The sequence below is a fragment of the Vidua macroura genome, chromosome 23 (genome assembly GCF_024509145.1).
Source record: "Vidua macroura isolate BioBank_ID:100142 chromosome 23, ASM2450914v1, whole genome shotgun sequence".
Taxonomy (NCBI): Eukaryota; Metazoa; Chordata; class Aves; order Passeriformes; family Viduidae; genus Vidua; species Vidua macroura.
In genome coordinates, this window is record NC_071593.1 from 3967504 (window position 1) to 3982937 (window position 15434).

Genomic DNA, 15434 nt, shown 5'->3' on the forward strand with positions numbered 1-15434 from the left:
GGGCAGACACAGCTCCCACCCAAACCAGAGGCAGATGTTTTCCTCTTGCTGACTTTCCACCACTCAGAACCCCCTGTGTGCTGGTAAGCAAATTGCTGCTTCTCTCACACATCCAAATTCCAGTTTGCAGTTCTGTTCCTGCACCCTTGGCTTTTGCTTCCTTTAAATAAAAATACTCTGAAGGAGCAAACATCTCTATATTAGCAAAACTGGGCTGTGTTCTCAAAAGCCACTACAAAAGTACAGTCAAGAACCAGGAAAACAAATGGCAGAGTTTCACCTTGGTCATCTGTAGGAAGTTTTCTATTTTTTTTTTCTTTTTTTTTATTCTGGACTCCTGGTGTTGTAGCTGCAAGTGTAGCCATCCTTGTTATCCACCTACTATTGGGTGCTGTTAATGGGATGCTTAATTCTCCCTAACATCACAGCAATCTGTGAAATGGAACAGATTTAAATTCTAATAGCTAATAGCTGAATAAATACATCTGCCAGCCATCGACCATCTCAAGTACTGCTCACTGTAACTGTAATTAAAATGTAATTAAAGCCAGTTAAAGCCATCAGACATCTGGGTGGTGAGAGGTTGGGTCCATCCTGCTGCTTTCACTGCCTCTGTGAGAGCTGGGGGGTTGATGGAACAGTCCTCTCATCATGGGAGTGTGTTTTCAGCAATCATGGGGACCAGATTTGCAGTGATGGCTGCATTAAAAATACACTGGGAAAAAATATATATATATTAGAGGTTAATCTAATGCTGTTAGCTCAGGTGGAGGGAATAGCTTCCGACTGTGCTCTGTGTGAGGAGTCCTACATGGACATGAATTAAAAGTTTCAGAATCATAGAATGGTTTAGGGCTGGAAGGGAACATAAATTCCATCTTGTCCCAGCCCCTGCTGTGGGCAGGAACACCTTCCACCAGATCAGGTTGCTCCAAGCCCCATCCAGCCTGGCCTTGCAATGGACCTTCTTGCCATAACACTTTAAAATACTTGTTGCAGTTGTTTTTGCAAGCTGGGAGTTAAAGGAGCAGAAATAAATGAAAAAGGAGGGTGCTGGTTATATATCCCAGAAATATCCTTGCAGAACCTTACAGTTGTTTTTGGAAACTGCCTGCTGCTGCTTTTATTACTTATAAATGCCATGGAAGAAATTAAATTGCTTTTCATACTGTATCCCTCCAAGCTGGGGAAGTTTCTGTTGAAGTCTCTGGAGGAGAGAGCTTTACTTAATCCCCTTAAAATTGGTGTGAGTGCTCCAGGTTGTTTTGCTGTTCAAGCCCTGTTTGTCCTTGTGTCTTCCCTTACTTTCCTGAGGATGGGGAGGATGGGTGACTGCTTTTGGGGCAGTTTATTTATTTATTGCATTATTCTGAGTCACTGTGGTGTTGGTTGTGAACCGACTCTGGTTGGGGTTCGCTGTTTTTAAAGTCATTTTTGAGTTGTGGTACTGAAGACTGCTCTATGAATTACCTGCTCTTGAACATCTTTCCTTACGTTTCTGATGACTTATTTGCTAGAAGGGATAATTAGAAATTACAAGTCTGGAGATCTGGCAGAGACAGTGGGGTGTAGGAAGCAGTTTTCTTCGCTGAGGCTGTGTTGTGAACAAAACCCTCGACGCTTTGAGCAAAACTCTGTGTGGCAGAAAGAAAATAGAACAGTTTGACTTGATGAGGATTTATGTCTGTTGGGTTTCTCTGACTTTAAATACTGTCTACCACAGAACCTGAGTTATTAAACCTCAGTGACTGATGTATCTACGTAGACCAAGGAGTGACCCTGAACCTTTGCTAAGCTTTTAAAACACAGAGTTCATTTATTTAGATTTTCCTTCTCTGTCTCTAAAACTAGAATGGAGAAAAGGAATTGAGAGCTCACCTGAGAAAGTCAGAGAAGAACAGGAACCCTCAGAGGTGATAAAGTTGTTGTGAATATAACATTTATATAAATAAGACTCAACTTTTAGGCTACATTTTTCTGAAATCTGCTGGAATTAGAGAGTGGGCTTTGCACATTCACCTGCCATTGTTTTATTTATTTTTATTTGTATGACCACTTCCAACCTTGAGTTTTGGCAGCACTACTCAGTATTTCATCTTAAATTGATGATGTGTACACTAAATACTCTCTGAATATGAACTGCAGCTATAGGAGATCCTTTAGGTACCCCAGGCACAGCAGTACTGAGCTGAGCTTTACCTGCTTCAGGGCTGGGTTTTCCAGGGCTGAGAGCCCAGGGGAGAGGAGACTTTAAATAGTGCTGGACTTGCTTCCTCAGCTGTTGAAAACTCAAATTTTCCCAAGGCTTTGAGTTTTAAAGACAGAAGAGAGAATAGACCCTCTAGAGCCACATGTTTTAGCCTTGAGACAGTGTAAAAACTGACTTTGTCTGAGATGCCATGTGCAAGGTTTGCAGCCTCCCAGGACTTGAAGCAGTACCTTAATATTGTGTTAATGAATAATTATTATATTTTAATATTAGTTATTTCCTCCCTGATATCTCAGGATGCACACATCACACGCACAGACCTCCAAACACACAAAGCTTTTTTATTTTTAACTTTTGCAGCATTCAAGTAGACACAAAGTAATGAAAGAAAGGAGTTAATTTCTCCCTTGTTCCCAACGAATTTTGCACAGGAAGCAGCCGTGTGCACTGGCATCACTCTGTGCTGAAGAGCAGGACACTGCTGGACCCAATCTCCAGTTAAGCAGCCCCAAGACACCCTCTGGGGCTAAAAACAGCCTCTAAATAAGAGCAGTCTTACGTGGGGATCAGCCTGCCAGGCCAAAAGCTATTTATTGTCAGAAAGTGTGGCATGACAGGGCGCTTCCAGATCTGCCACCTCTCCAAACTGTTTCCAGACAGTGAGCTTGCTCAAACTGATATTAACATTTAATTTTTAATGGACTAATTAAACTGACCAGCACAAATCTCAGAGGTCCAGTGTAGTTTTGGTTTTTATCAGTTCATTTCTGCTTTTTCAGTAGGACTCTGACAAAATGCTGAGAAAATAATGTCTTTGTGTCAGGATTGTTCAATTCCCTTTAGTGTCTTTTGCATTTAAACTTCTGCTCAATACTATAAATACCATCTTGTTTCCCAGGATTTTCCAAGGGATAGAAAGCTTATTTAAGTTTTAAAACAGCTGTAGTAATAGGCAAACATGTCATTAAGATCCTAATCAAATACACACAATTATTTTATTGTGCAAGCTTGGAGTTTTAATAGAACTAAAAATACAATTGAATTCAAGTCAAGGTAACATAATCCCCCTCTGTGGTTCTGCTGATTGGAATTTTACATTCCACGCAAGAATAAATGGAAATAAATCTCTTTTGTAAGGCACCACGGTGCCAAAATGTGACATCTGTAATGACATGCTCATCAGATTTGGTTGTATAATTTGTACCTTTAATTTATTGGGCAATGAGACTCTTAATATGTACTTCATGTGTCTCCAAAGGTTTTATTTGGCCGCCAGCCTGAAAAATATCAATATTGTAAGGATTAAGCAACCAAACAAAAAATCAAATAGTCCAGCAGAGAGACTAAATCAATACAAAAGAAATGTTTGGGTTGCGTGAAGTCATTGGACAAGGCAGAGGGAAAAAGCTGTGGAGAAATCAATGTGCCAAAGGACAGACAGTCAGAAACACCTTCTCCAGCTCAGCCAGATGCTGCAAGGCTTGAAAAAGCAACGGGAAGGTCGGAGGTGGGAGCTGAGTGTTGGGGGTGGGGTGTCACACAGCAAACCCCCATTTCCCCCTTGTTTCACCCCAAGAACTGATGGTCCCAGCCAAGTGTGCCTCAAGGGTGACACTGGTGCCACAGCAGGGAGTCATGGTTGTCATGGTGTAGATACAGGAAAATTCTCAAGTGTCTCGAGAAGGAGAAGGGTTGAAAGGTCATGGAAAGCACAACCTACATGATTTATTCACAGGATGGGTCAGAAATGGGTTTTGAGTACAAATCTGTAATTAACAGCTCTGTAATTGACTCATGGGCCCATCGCCTGTACAATTAACTCCTTTGAGCTCACGTTGGACAAGCATTCCTTTGATCCAGACAGAGTTTGTGATTTCAGATCTATAGTTTTTAACTGAAAATCCATGTGGCTGAAGAAGATTAAAGTCTCCTCAAGGAGGACACTGCCAGCACTCACAGTATTTCTGTCTGATTTAAGGGTTTTGAGGATCTTATACCCTGAAGGTGACATGTTCCCTGTCAGACGTGAGGCAAATAAAAAGTTGAAGCTTTTTAAAAATTTGTCAGTGGATCTGTTGTGGATTTTTGTAATTAGCCAATAATCTCTGTGACCATGGAGCTTTTGGAGATCTTCTACTGTCACTGAGCTCCCTGAGGCTGCTGCAAAGGTGTGGATTTGATTTTTCTATGGACTCATAGAGTTGATGCCATCAGGGAAAGCCCTGGAACTTGTAAATCAGGCAAAAAAAAAAAAAAAAAAAAGCATAATTATTTCCTATGATACATCCTCATGCGTTTCACAGAGAGACTGTTAGAGATGCAGCTCTGGCTGCTTCATTTTTACATTTTTAACTCCTTTGCCTTTCAAAGACCCATCTTTCCATGAAAATTTATGGTGGGTGCAAAATTCCTCATCTCCCAAACAAATCAAGTAGCTGGAAAGGAGCAGCCAATTAAGATGCACGATGCCTTGCCCTAAGTGACAGCCCATAAATCAGAGCCCGTGGAATATTACATTTTAATGCACTGCGGAAGCCTCGTGCTCCGGTGCATCCACAGCCCCCAGCATTGCTTAGGGATGAAGTCACTCCTTGGGGGAAGTGAGGGAGGTCACACTGATGCTATAAAAAGGTGTCAGGCCTTTGGTATGTTGTTTGTAAAAGTAAAAGAAACAAGATTCTGGGCGTCTGCTTGCTCTCACTGTTACAGGAGGTGTTTAGGAACCTAAAGTGGGTTCCTTTCTTGCTGCTATTTAATAAATGTGATTTATTAGGAGGCTGAAGAATGCTGTTAGCAGAAAGGCTTGTGAGAAAAATTAACAGAAAGCATGACTTGATGGGGTGAAGTTCAGAGCAAACTCACTAAATTTGGCAGGGAACACATTAGCAAAACAATGCGCTTGGGCACGAAGAAATCCCAACCGTCAAGAAACAGGGTCAAGAAAAACACCCTTCTGAAAATGGGTGTTGCAGATACACACAGAGCCAGATCTACAGTTTTCACAAAAATAACACAAGAATGTGCAGAGTAGCAGCACAAAATTTCCCTAAACTTTATTTTATTCTTCTTTACTTTGATTTGTACTGTACGGTCCTCGCCACGAGATCAGAATGCAGGGGAGGGGCTGTCTGGAGCAGTCCATGCTGATTCCTCTGAATTCTGAGGTGATTCATGGAGGAATGTCACTGCTCCTCTTCTGGGGGTGATCCCCAGCTGAACTCATCCTGAATGTGGGGGATCCTCCCAGGAGCTGCCGGGCAGTTCTGGTGGGGGGAACCTGCCTTGCATCCCTGAACTTCTGTGAAGCTGGTTCCTTCTTTGAGAAGACGCTCATCTCTGCCAACTCCTGTTCTTCCCCATTCCCTCTGAGCTCCGTTTTCTCCATGCCTGAATGTGGCAGCTTTGTTTCTTTTATTTCCAAGGGGTCAAGTGCTTACATGGTGAGAAATCAAAGGGATGGGGGAAAAATCCCACCCAAGCCCCAGAGGCCAACAATGCAGAAAGAAAGAAGGGACACTGCTGTGAGGGCCAGCACTTCTTTCCTTGCAGTAAATGAATTCTGTGTCAGGGGCAGGGGGGTGGAAGAGACTGTTCCTGGTGTCTCACTCCACAGGGCAGCACATCCTTTGTAGAAAGGGAACCCAGCAGGCTCCGACCTCCAGAGCAGCTTCAATCCCCCACAGGTTCAGCCACAAATACCTCCACTGATGCCTCAGGTTTGGCTTTTCTGTTTTTCAGATTCTGTTCTGCTTTAGTGTGTAAGTCTGGGCTTCACATGAGGGGATGCTGAGCTCTCTGCACAGAGCAGGGAGACAAAACAATTCCTGCTCCAGCTGGGCACCAAGGACAAATGATCTAGATCTCAGGTCCAAGAGCACAAACAATGTGGGCTGGAGAGAGAAAAACAAGAAGGATGAGACTTCGTGGGCTGGAGCTATAAATGGACAATTCGCTCCAATATGCTAATGGACCAAAACTTATAAAGTGTGAAACCCTGTGACTGGTCTTCCATTTTTGTAGCCATTTTAAGTTGTGCTGCCCAAGGTGGATCTATTGAGGCCTTTTAATAAATCCCTACTTTAGCTTTATGTAGTCTCTGTTCTAGGTCAGCCTTCACAAGGCATCACCGCAGGCACAGAGTGCAGCTCAAATAATTTAAAGGAGAAGCACATACCTTTGAGCTCCTCTCCTTTGTGCTGGGGACAGCTGATGAAGCTAAACACAGGCTGATACAGTGCTGTGGGCTCTAGAGTGATGGTGGAGACTGGGAACTGATCCCCAGGCACCAGTGATTAGGTTTGTGGGTCAGGAGAGCAGCAGTGTGGGCACTGTGTGTGCACTCATTCAATATTCCCTGACCTCTAAATGCTACACACAGGGTGAAATACTTGGTAATGAATGAGGTTTGTAGGCTGGTCTCAACACCTGTGCTGTCCTGAGTCCTGAGCCAGTCCAATAAACCCCTCCCCAGCTGCATTTCCAGGAGGAACCTTGCCCTGCTCTTTGGAAAACAGCAGCACAGTCTGCTCTGCTACTGCTGGGGCTTTGGTGAGCCCTGGTCTCAACGGGTCCTCTCCACTTCTTTCCAGGTGCAAAATTGTGTCCTGCCTTCCAGCTTCCCCCCAGAACTGCTGCTCAGCTCCACTGTGCTCAGCTCCACCTGTGCTCATTTATTCATTTTTGTTGAAATTCAATGTGCAAAACATGAAGTCATAAGAAAGTACCTCTCCCCCCCTTAAAGATCCTTTCATGAATAATTCCTGTGTGCCTGCTCCTTGCTCATTGTTACACACAGCAGCCTTGGCAGATGAAGAGGTCGGTCCTTGGCCTATGCAAATGTTAATCCAGGTCTGAATTTTTTTTTTTTTTTTTTTTCCCTTCCAGGTTGGCAGCCCTTTGTTTAAAATGAAAATACCTCCAATTCTCTTTAATTTCTTAGGCACAAAAATGCATTAATGATAAGGCAATTGAGCTTGTTTGACCTTTAAAGGTGTAGGAGTTAGTATGGGTTATATTGCCTGAAAGTATAATATAATATCCCACACCTTGCACCCTGCTATGTATCCTGGAAAATCATAGCCCATCAATCAAAAAATAATCTCTGGGTTTGCACCAGTTTAACCAGAGGAGAATATTTCACCTATTTTGTTTTCCCATCTCAATGCCACATGGAAGTCCCATAATTAATTAAACCATATGAGAATTTATGTAAGCAACTCAGGGAAAATATCAGAAATTGGTGATACTCAGTATAAAAGGAACCTGAATTAGGATTAAGGCCATTGTAGTGCTTTTTATGAATTCATAAGTGCTCCTGCTTTTTTTTTTTTTTTTTTCATTTGAGGCAACTTCAGAAGATAAAGTTGGAAGAACAATGAAGCTACATTCTCAGATTTCCAGCCAAAAGTGTGTCCTTCTCCTTTTTCATCTCATGTTTATTATTTTACCCCATCAAATAAAAAAAAATCAGATACTTCTGATAGAGTAAAAGCAATGTGTAGGAGGAACCAGAGGAAAACAGGCTGGAGGCTTCCTCAAGAAAGGCAAAATCTTATTGTTTGCTCCTTATCAACAGAAAGCAACAGCCACATTAAATGGAGCTGGTGAACAGAGTAATTAATTCCTCTGTCTGGAACTTCGTGTCATCTCTACGTGTGATTAGGGAAGGGCTGGGATGAAAAGCTTTGTCTCTGGAGCTGCTGCTCTGTTTGATTTCTGGAGGTTATTTTGACAACATCCTCCTCCAGCCTACGCCTGGGTCTGTGCAAAGCTCTTCCCAACCTTGCTGTCCATCAGTGGGAGTCAGACGTGGGGGCTGGCACATCTGGCCTCGGTGTGAAGCCAGAAGAGGCCCTCACCCACCAGGCAGATGTCAAACCCAAAGGCGTGCAGCCAGCATGACTCTTTCCCTCTTGCTTTCCCCTTCCGAGTGAAGCAGGATTACCTTGGCCTGGGATCTGAGCAGGGAGGGAGTGGATGCTCTTGTAGTTTGCTGAAAACCGGCCAACATGAAAGTTTGCCAGGAGCCAGGGAGATCTCAGTGCAGGAGCAGAGCAGAGTTGTCCTGCTTGGTGTCACAGAGCCATGGATGGCAGTAAGGGGAGCTGCAGTGTGGTCTGTCCTGCAGGTGATATAAAAAGTGGATCATTCTTTCATGAAAAGCCTCATTTGAATGGCCTCCTCTTTTCCTCAAGATAATTTAGACTATGGGAATAACTGGCAAAAGGAGCATCTGCACTGCTGTTCCATGTTCTTACCTTTTGTTTCCCTCGTTCTGGGCACCTTAAAGAAGCACAGGACAGGGAATTCTGCCCTGGAGCTCATGCGCTAAGCAAGGAGTGTTTGTTTTTATTGTAATCATTATTATTGTTACAAATGCCCCTGTTCCCACCTGCCTGCACCTTTCTCCCACAGCCAAAGCCCTGCTGGTGTTTCCTGGGACATTCCCAGCCAGGCTGCTGGGCCCCAGTTACGCTGCCCATTTCATGCCAAGCACACACAGACTTTGCAAAATGGGGATCGGTGATCTTTGTTTTTCCTAGATTTCCTCAAACCATTTCAAGACCCATTCGAGGTCAGGAAGACCTGCGAACTCTTCAAATTATATTCTGAATTGCTTCACATTTGCCCTTGGTATTCATTTGCAGGAATCAGTCTCTTCCCTGTTACTGCTGGGTGAGTCACTCCCGCTTCCCCACTCCACTTCTGGAGTTTGCGTCGTGTGGTCGATTATGACCCAGTTTGGGTAATTTGTCCTCGTAATGATTCATTTATCACTATCCAGAACCCTCTTCAGCAAAACACTTAAATGTGCTTTCAAATGCTGTACTTACAAAGAATTAAAATAAGCACTTGCTTGAATGGTCTGGAGGTGGAGAAATTGTGTGTAATCACACTTCTCCCTCACTGATAGTACTGACAAATGTTCCACCTTACAGCAGTTTGCAAAAAGTAACAATTGGAGATAAATAATTTTGATAAGCAGAATGAAATAACAGCAGCGTGTCATTCCTGATTAGATTTGACATTGTGCTAACATCCATCTTCCCCAAGCAGCTGCGTTGATGCAAGGCTTTCCTGCTGGAATCTGCCTCTAAATTATAAAACTGTCCAAAATGTACAAAAATATTTATTTCACTTCCGAGATCATTGATTTGCTAGAGAACGACAGAGGAAACTGCTGTATTTGCTGGATACCTTCAAAGCACATTTATGTAATTGATTCTTTTGCAAGCAGATGCAGAAGAAATATGAAATAGAGTTGCTTCAATTTGAATGCTGTTCCACTTGGCCAGTAGTTCTGCAGCTGGTAGAGTTGGTTTTATTTTATATATATATTTATAAACACACACACACACACACACACACATACACACATACACATACACACATACACACATACACATATATATATTTAAAAACCCTTTACCAGCTGAGCTCTGGCAGTGAAAACTACCTGGATACAAGCAAAGTTCTTACTGAAACTTGCCTCTACGCTTTTATTTAAATCTTGACTAAATAGGTTGGGGAAAGTTTTAATCTGAGAACGTGTTGACTCTGAGTACCACTAAATACTTTGCTTAATTTGCATTTGTTAGAAAATTTTGCCATTAAAACTGCAGCAGAGCGTGAGCTGTGGTACCGTGAATGGTTTCAGGACAGGACTTTTACACCTTATTAGCACTGCAGTAAGGGAAAAATACTTTAAAAAGCATTAAGGGGGGAAAAATGTCATTAAGAACATATTTGTCAGCTTCCAGAAATGCTAATGAATAGGAACATAATGGCATTAACAGCTGGAGATCATCTCCTTTTCCAGGGAAAACTTTAACCTCACACACTTCTTTCATCTTGGTATGGAAATATGTGCTAATGAAGTCTCTTCCCAGGACAGGAGCTATTGAGGGTTTTAAGATGTGGCAAAAAAAAAAAAAAAGAGCTTTATGTGTGCAGTTCTCCTTTATACTTATTTATATTTAAATTATAGTTATTTATTTTGAACATATAAATAAAAGTCATTACAAAGAGTAACAAGAGGAGGCTGTGAGAGAAGCCAAGAGATTGAGGTCTTACACCTCAGTGTTCATTTGTGGTGGTGGTGGTGGCAGTGCTGTGCTTGTCACACAAGGAGGAAAACCCATGAGAAGATGTCTGAAGCTCTCACTGCAAACATTTCTGAGGCTGAGGAGCAATCCTGCGGGGAGGGAGGCTGGTTTTGCTTTTCATTAGCCTAATCTCGTCAGAGTTTAATAGCAAAAACATGATAAACCTCATGTTCTTTTCATTAAAGAAACCTGTATCTCCTCTAGTTCAATGCGTGCTATCTGCTGGCATTATTAAGGAGTTTATCATCCTGACTTCTCATGCAAATTACAAAGGGATGGAAGGATTTGCTCCACAGCTGAGGAGAGAACTGGGTGGATCCAGGGAACCTGAGCATCATAATTGGCACCTAAATATGCTTTAGGCAGATGGTGCTGTAGATTGTGCCAGCAAATTACTTCTTGACCACGGCTACTTCTCTGCTGTGTGTTATTTTGTAGATTTAAATCTATCCTTTATTCATGTCAAAATACCAGTGGGAGCATTTTGAAGTGTAATTTTAAGCTGCTTACTTCGAAAGGTATTAATACAGAGAAATGAATCAAAATCACAGCAAAATTTTGTTTTGTCTTGGTCTCAGGATAAAAGTAACACCTGTGTGTCACAGGCTGAATGAAAAATGCATCTGGGACAGGTTTCCCTTTTGTCCCAGAGGAAGAGCAAGAGCTGAATCCTAAAAATTAGCACAAACAGACAGGCCAAAATGAGCTGAACTTTTAAAGGAAGGGAACTTTCCAGTGCACTGAGAGACCCTACAAATGTACTTATCTTGCCTTTTTCTCACATCAGCTTCATAACCTCTGATGATAACTCAGTGATCAGCAGCAAAAGATAATGAGAAACAGGAAGATTATGTGTAGTCTGTCTTGACTGTGAAAATGTGATGTTTAAAATACTACAGAGAGATACCCTGTGTGTGTTTGTGCTTGCAGTGTGAGCACAGTGTCACCAGCTCCACACATTCCAGCTCTGGAACGGTTCAAACAGAATCTGTCTCCCACCTCCCTGAGAGTGTCTTAAAATTGTCTTTGAAATGTGGTAAAAGTGCACACTTTGATTCTCACAGTGATGTTCTCAGCCTGAGCTCAGCTGCATTTAAACTGCAGCTTTCCAAAACCAAATCAGAGCTGTTCAGCTGTCGGGCTATGAGAAAACAAAGAGCTACTTAGGGGTGAAATAAAGTCACCATTCCTTTCTGCTACAATCAGAGTAGAAATATTGCAAATGGTGTTCAAAAGGGAACAGGAGGAGCCTGCTGGTCACCTGCTCTGGTCTCGCTGTTGTTTGAGCTGCTGTGCCACCACTAAATCAGGAGTAGTGGCAACGAAATGAGTCAGTGGAGCCCCACAAATATGAAGCACTTTGCCAGAGAAAATCAAACCGCTGTAATACATGAATCACTGCTCGCCCTCTGAGTCTCTGTCTGTGCTGGTTTTCTCGTGTCTGTTTTATGAGCTGCTTTTTAGTTGCCTTCTTGGCCAAGCCAATCCTCCAGCAGAACACAAGAGCTGCTCCAGCTGAGCAGTTGTAGACCTGCCACGGCAGCTCTCCATAGCCTAATTACGAGCCAGCTGCAGGTCCAGCACCTCTGGGATATCCAGAGAAACCTCCCCAAGATGCAGTCATTTCTAGTCTTTGCTCTTCACTGGCTACCTTTGATTTCCCCTTTTATCAGACTGAACAAAACACATCTCAACTCCAGCTGTCACTAGTGTCTGAAGGTTTTCCTAGATCAGGGTTTAGCAGGGAGGAATTTGGAGTTAATGGCCCTGCATGTGATGCTGTTGCTAAGAAACCCTGGCTTGGCTCATGATGTCCTTTTGCAGTTTGGCGAGTTCCTCCCTGATGGAAACACTTGTGTTCCAGCCTCTTGGCTTGTCCAGAGCAGGGTGTGCTCTGCTCTCAGCTTGCCTGGCTCAGCCCTCAGCAAAATGACGTGGGAATCCAATTTCCCCTGCTTTCTGCCCACTTTAGCCCTCGTTTTCTGAAGTCCAGACCCCCCTCCTGCCCTTGGCAGGTGCCTGCAGTCCATTACGTATTTGCAGTCTGGGACTGGCTGTGCTGCAGCGTATTCCTGGTCCTAAATGCCTCGTATCCAGGAGATATCATCACCTGGCTAGAGACACAGAGACAATTTAAAAGCACAACCCATCTGTTTTACACTGGTAATACGCAGTTTTCTCGTTGCCATGGCAAACCTGGAACGAAGAGCAGAGAGCGATGTTCAGGTGTGGGAACTGTGCCTCTGTGGGGAGGCAGGAAACAGGTTTGGGGCTGTTTTCTTTTTAGTGGGGTGCAGAAATCCATAGGGATGAAACCAGATGCCTCTGTTGTAGGAATTTCCTTGCGCCTCTTTTGGTGTGGCATTTGTATGGGAGAGCCAAGGAACCCTGCACTGAGTCCTTGTAGGCTTAATGAGACTTGGTTTGCAGGGGTGGTTTTTGTCCCAGCGTTTGCTCTGGATCTGACACCAGACAAGCAATGCAGTTCCTCTTCCTCATTTCTGATGTGTGGGTGGAAGGAAAATGCTGGACAGTGGAGATGAAGATGGGGTTTCTAAAGACCAGGGGTCCTCCTTATGCTCAGGTTTCCCTGTGCTTTTCCCTTCTCCAAGCTGGCCGAGAAGTCCCTCAGGTGTCTGGAGCCCAGCATTTCACCCACGTGCTGCTGATGCAGCCCCATGTCAGGCTGGCCTTCTGAAATCATGGTGAGAAATTGAGAAAAAGCAATTTAGGGGAAAGACACATCATTCTGATGCCTCGGCACTGATGAGGATGAAGTCCACCAAAGACTTTGAAGCTCCACTGGAGAGACAGAGGTGGCCTCTATGCAGCTGGAGCTACTCAGGGCTTGCTTCTTATTTACACAACACAATATTTTGCACTGGTATTGAAGCTGAGCAGACTTGGTCCTGATCACACCCCAACTTGATAAGAAATAGAGTAAATAAATCTCTTGCACTGTGTGGTCTCCAGTCACCCTCAATATGACACCAAAATTAGTTGATGGAACAGTATTATCCCTTTCCTCTCTCCTGTCTTTTAGCCATAATTAGCAGGGACACTTTCTGTCAATCAAGCATCAAAATTAAATGCTTTCCCTTCATCCATCAAAATTCTGTGCCAAAGAGAATGGTTGTTCCCTTGGGCAGCTGCTGGGGAGCAGAGAAATGGGCTGGGTTAGTAACAGGAGAATTAACTGCCAATGTTGAGGTTTACACGGGTTCAGGAGCCTCAGAAAGATAAAAGGCTCCCAGAAACTGTGTCATTCTCACTGCCACCAAGGGAAGGAAGTGGGAGCTCCTCAGGATGGAGCAGTGAGGCTGGAGGATGTGTTCAGCCCCCGTGTTTGTCAGCTGGGAGGGCAGGGTCAGCATGGCAGCAGGTCAGTGTGCTTCCATGTGACTCATGTTTGGGCATGTCCCACCCATCGTGGGCTGGACACCCAGGGCTGGATCACTGCCTTGATCTGTCCCTTCAGGAATATTTAAATTCCATCCTGAAAAGCAAGTTAGACACTGAAATGCCTCAGTGACATCAGGAGCCCAGGAACTGAGGGCAGGTTTCAAAACAGAACGAGTCCCTGAGTCGCTTCAGGGGGTTTTAAATGTTTTAATGAAAACCTTTTCTATTTACCTGATAGTCTATGTCACAGAGAAGAGGGAGGCTTTTAAATATCTCCTGCTCTGCTGCTGCTGTGATTCCACCTGCCTCGCTCCTGCCGGGGCACTGCAGTGATCTCATCTCTCCCTGTGCCTGGCTCCAGTCTGATCTCCTCACTTGGACTTGGCACAGGGACACAACTGCTGGAAAATCCCAGCCCTCCCAAGTGCTGCCTGCACAACGCTGCACATTTCTTGTCTAACTGTTCCCACACTGGTGACAGTTACTCCTCTCGTCCTTTATTAATTTCATTGCTTTGCCAAACAATCCTGCTGCAAAGGCTGCAGATGAAAGTGAGGGAAGGAGGTCAATGCAATATATGTTATCCCTGTCTACAGGGATATTGGGGATTTTCACTGCTTTCAAATTCCTGAAATGAATGCCACAAGCAAAGTTTACAAATGCAGAGCGAGTAATTTAGATATGAAGTCACTCGGCCATGAAGTCAAGGTTCAAAGCTAAATCACAAAACCCAGGGAACCCAAAACAAAGAAGACATTGTTTTCTGCAGGTAGGGAAATTTAGAAACAAATTATTTGCCCCTGGTCATCAGGAAGAAAAATCCACTTAGTGTCACATGAGGCTTTCCTACACATAAAAAGTGAGGAAGTGCTGCCTCCCCACTGCACATCCCATTGGATACAACAGAGCTCAAAGCACCTTCACAGGAACATCTAGAAAACCTAAGAGATGAGAAATAATTATTCCAACTGAGGCCAACATTTGAATACTCTGTAATTACTATTGAATTTCCTACTTGTTGTGGGTTTTTTTGTTTGTTTGTTTGTTTTTTGGCTGGAAATGTCATAATTTTGACAAATGATCATGCTCAAGTAGAATGAAAGCAACATGACTGAAAAGAAATGGGAAGTGCCCACTGAGTCCTGTTCAAATGCTATCCCTAACACTGGAGGAGGATGCTTAAGCATCATTAGGACTTACATGTTTTCTAAACGAAACCTTCCCATTGACAGGCCCTTAAAAACTTGTGTATTTTTCAATGAAAAGAAAAAAAAAAACAAGGCAGAAGAGTTTGACACATTTCCTGTGTGGGCACCTCCCCAAGTGCCACATCCACATTGAATATTTCCAGGGATGATGATTCCACCACTTTCCTGGACAGCCTATTCCAGTGCCTGAGCATCCTTTATGTGAAGAAATTTTTCCTGTTATTCCCTGGCACAACTTCTAAACTTGCTGCTTGCATGACTTGTTCTTACTTAGGGAACATTAAGTCTGAAGCTGTGGATACAGAAAAAACTGATCACAGGATAATATTGATTAGGAAAAAAAATACTCTTCTGCTGCATTTTATAGATGTAGTTTACAGAAATAACAAGTTCTAACACTGGTCTGAAAAAGCCTGCTTTATTTTAGGAGGAGATTATTCATTTCAGGGCCCATAAAAATAAATGACACACTGAAGAGTGTGAATCTAAAGATTTTGCTCCAAAGATATA

General features: G+C 43.4%; 1 protein-coding gene across 2 annotated transcripts in view; it reads left to right on the top strand.

The window, feature by feature from the left end:
• KAZN (kazrin, periplakin interacting protein) overlaps positions 1–15434 on the top strand; it is a 204485-nt gene that overhangs the window by 25281 nt on the left and 163770 nt on the right. Inside the window, exon 1 of one of the 2 annotated variants that reach the window (XM_053997490.1) lies at positions 40–83. The exons of the other annotated variant lie outside the window; for it this stretch is intronic. The gene's annotated coding sequence lies outside the window, so the exon portion shown is untranslated. Of the gene's footprint in view, positions 1–39; positions 84–15434 lie in introns of those variants that run through there. 2 annotated transcript variants of the gene reach the window in all.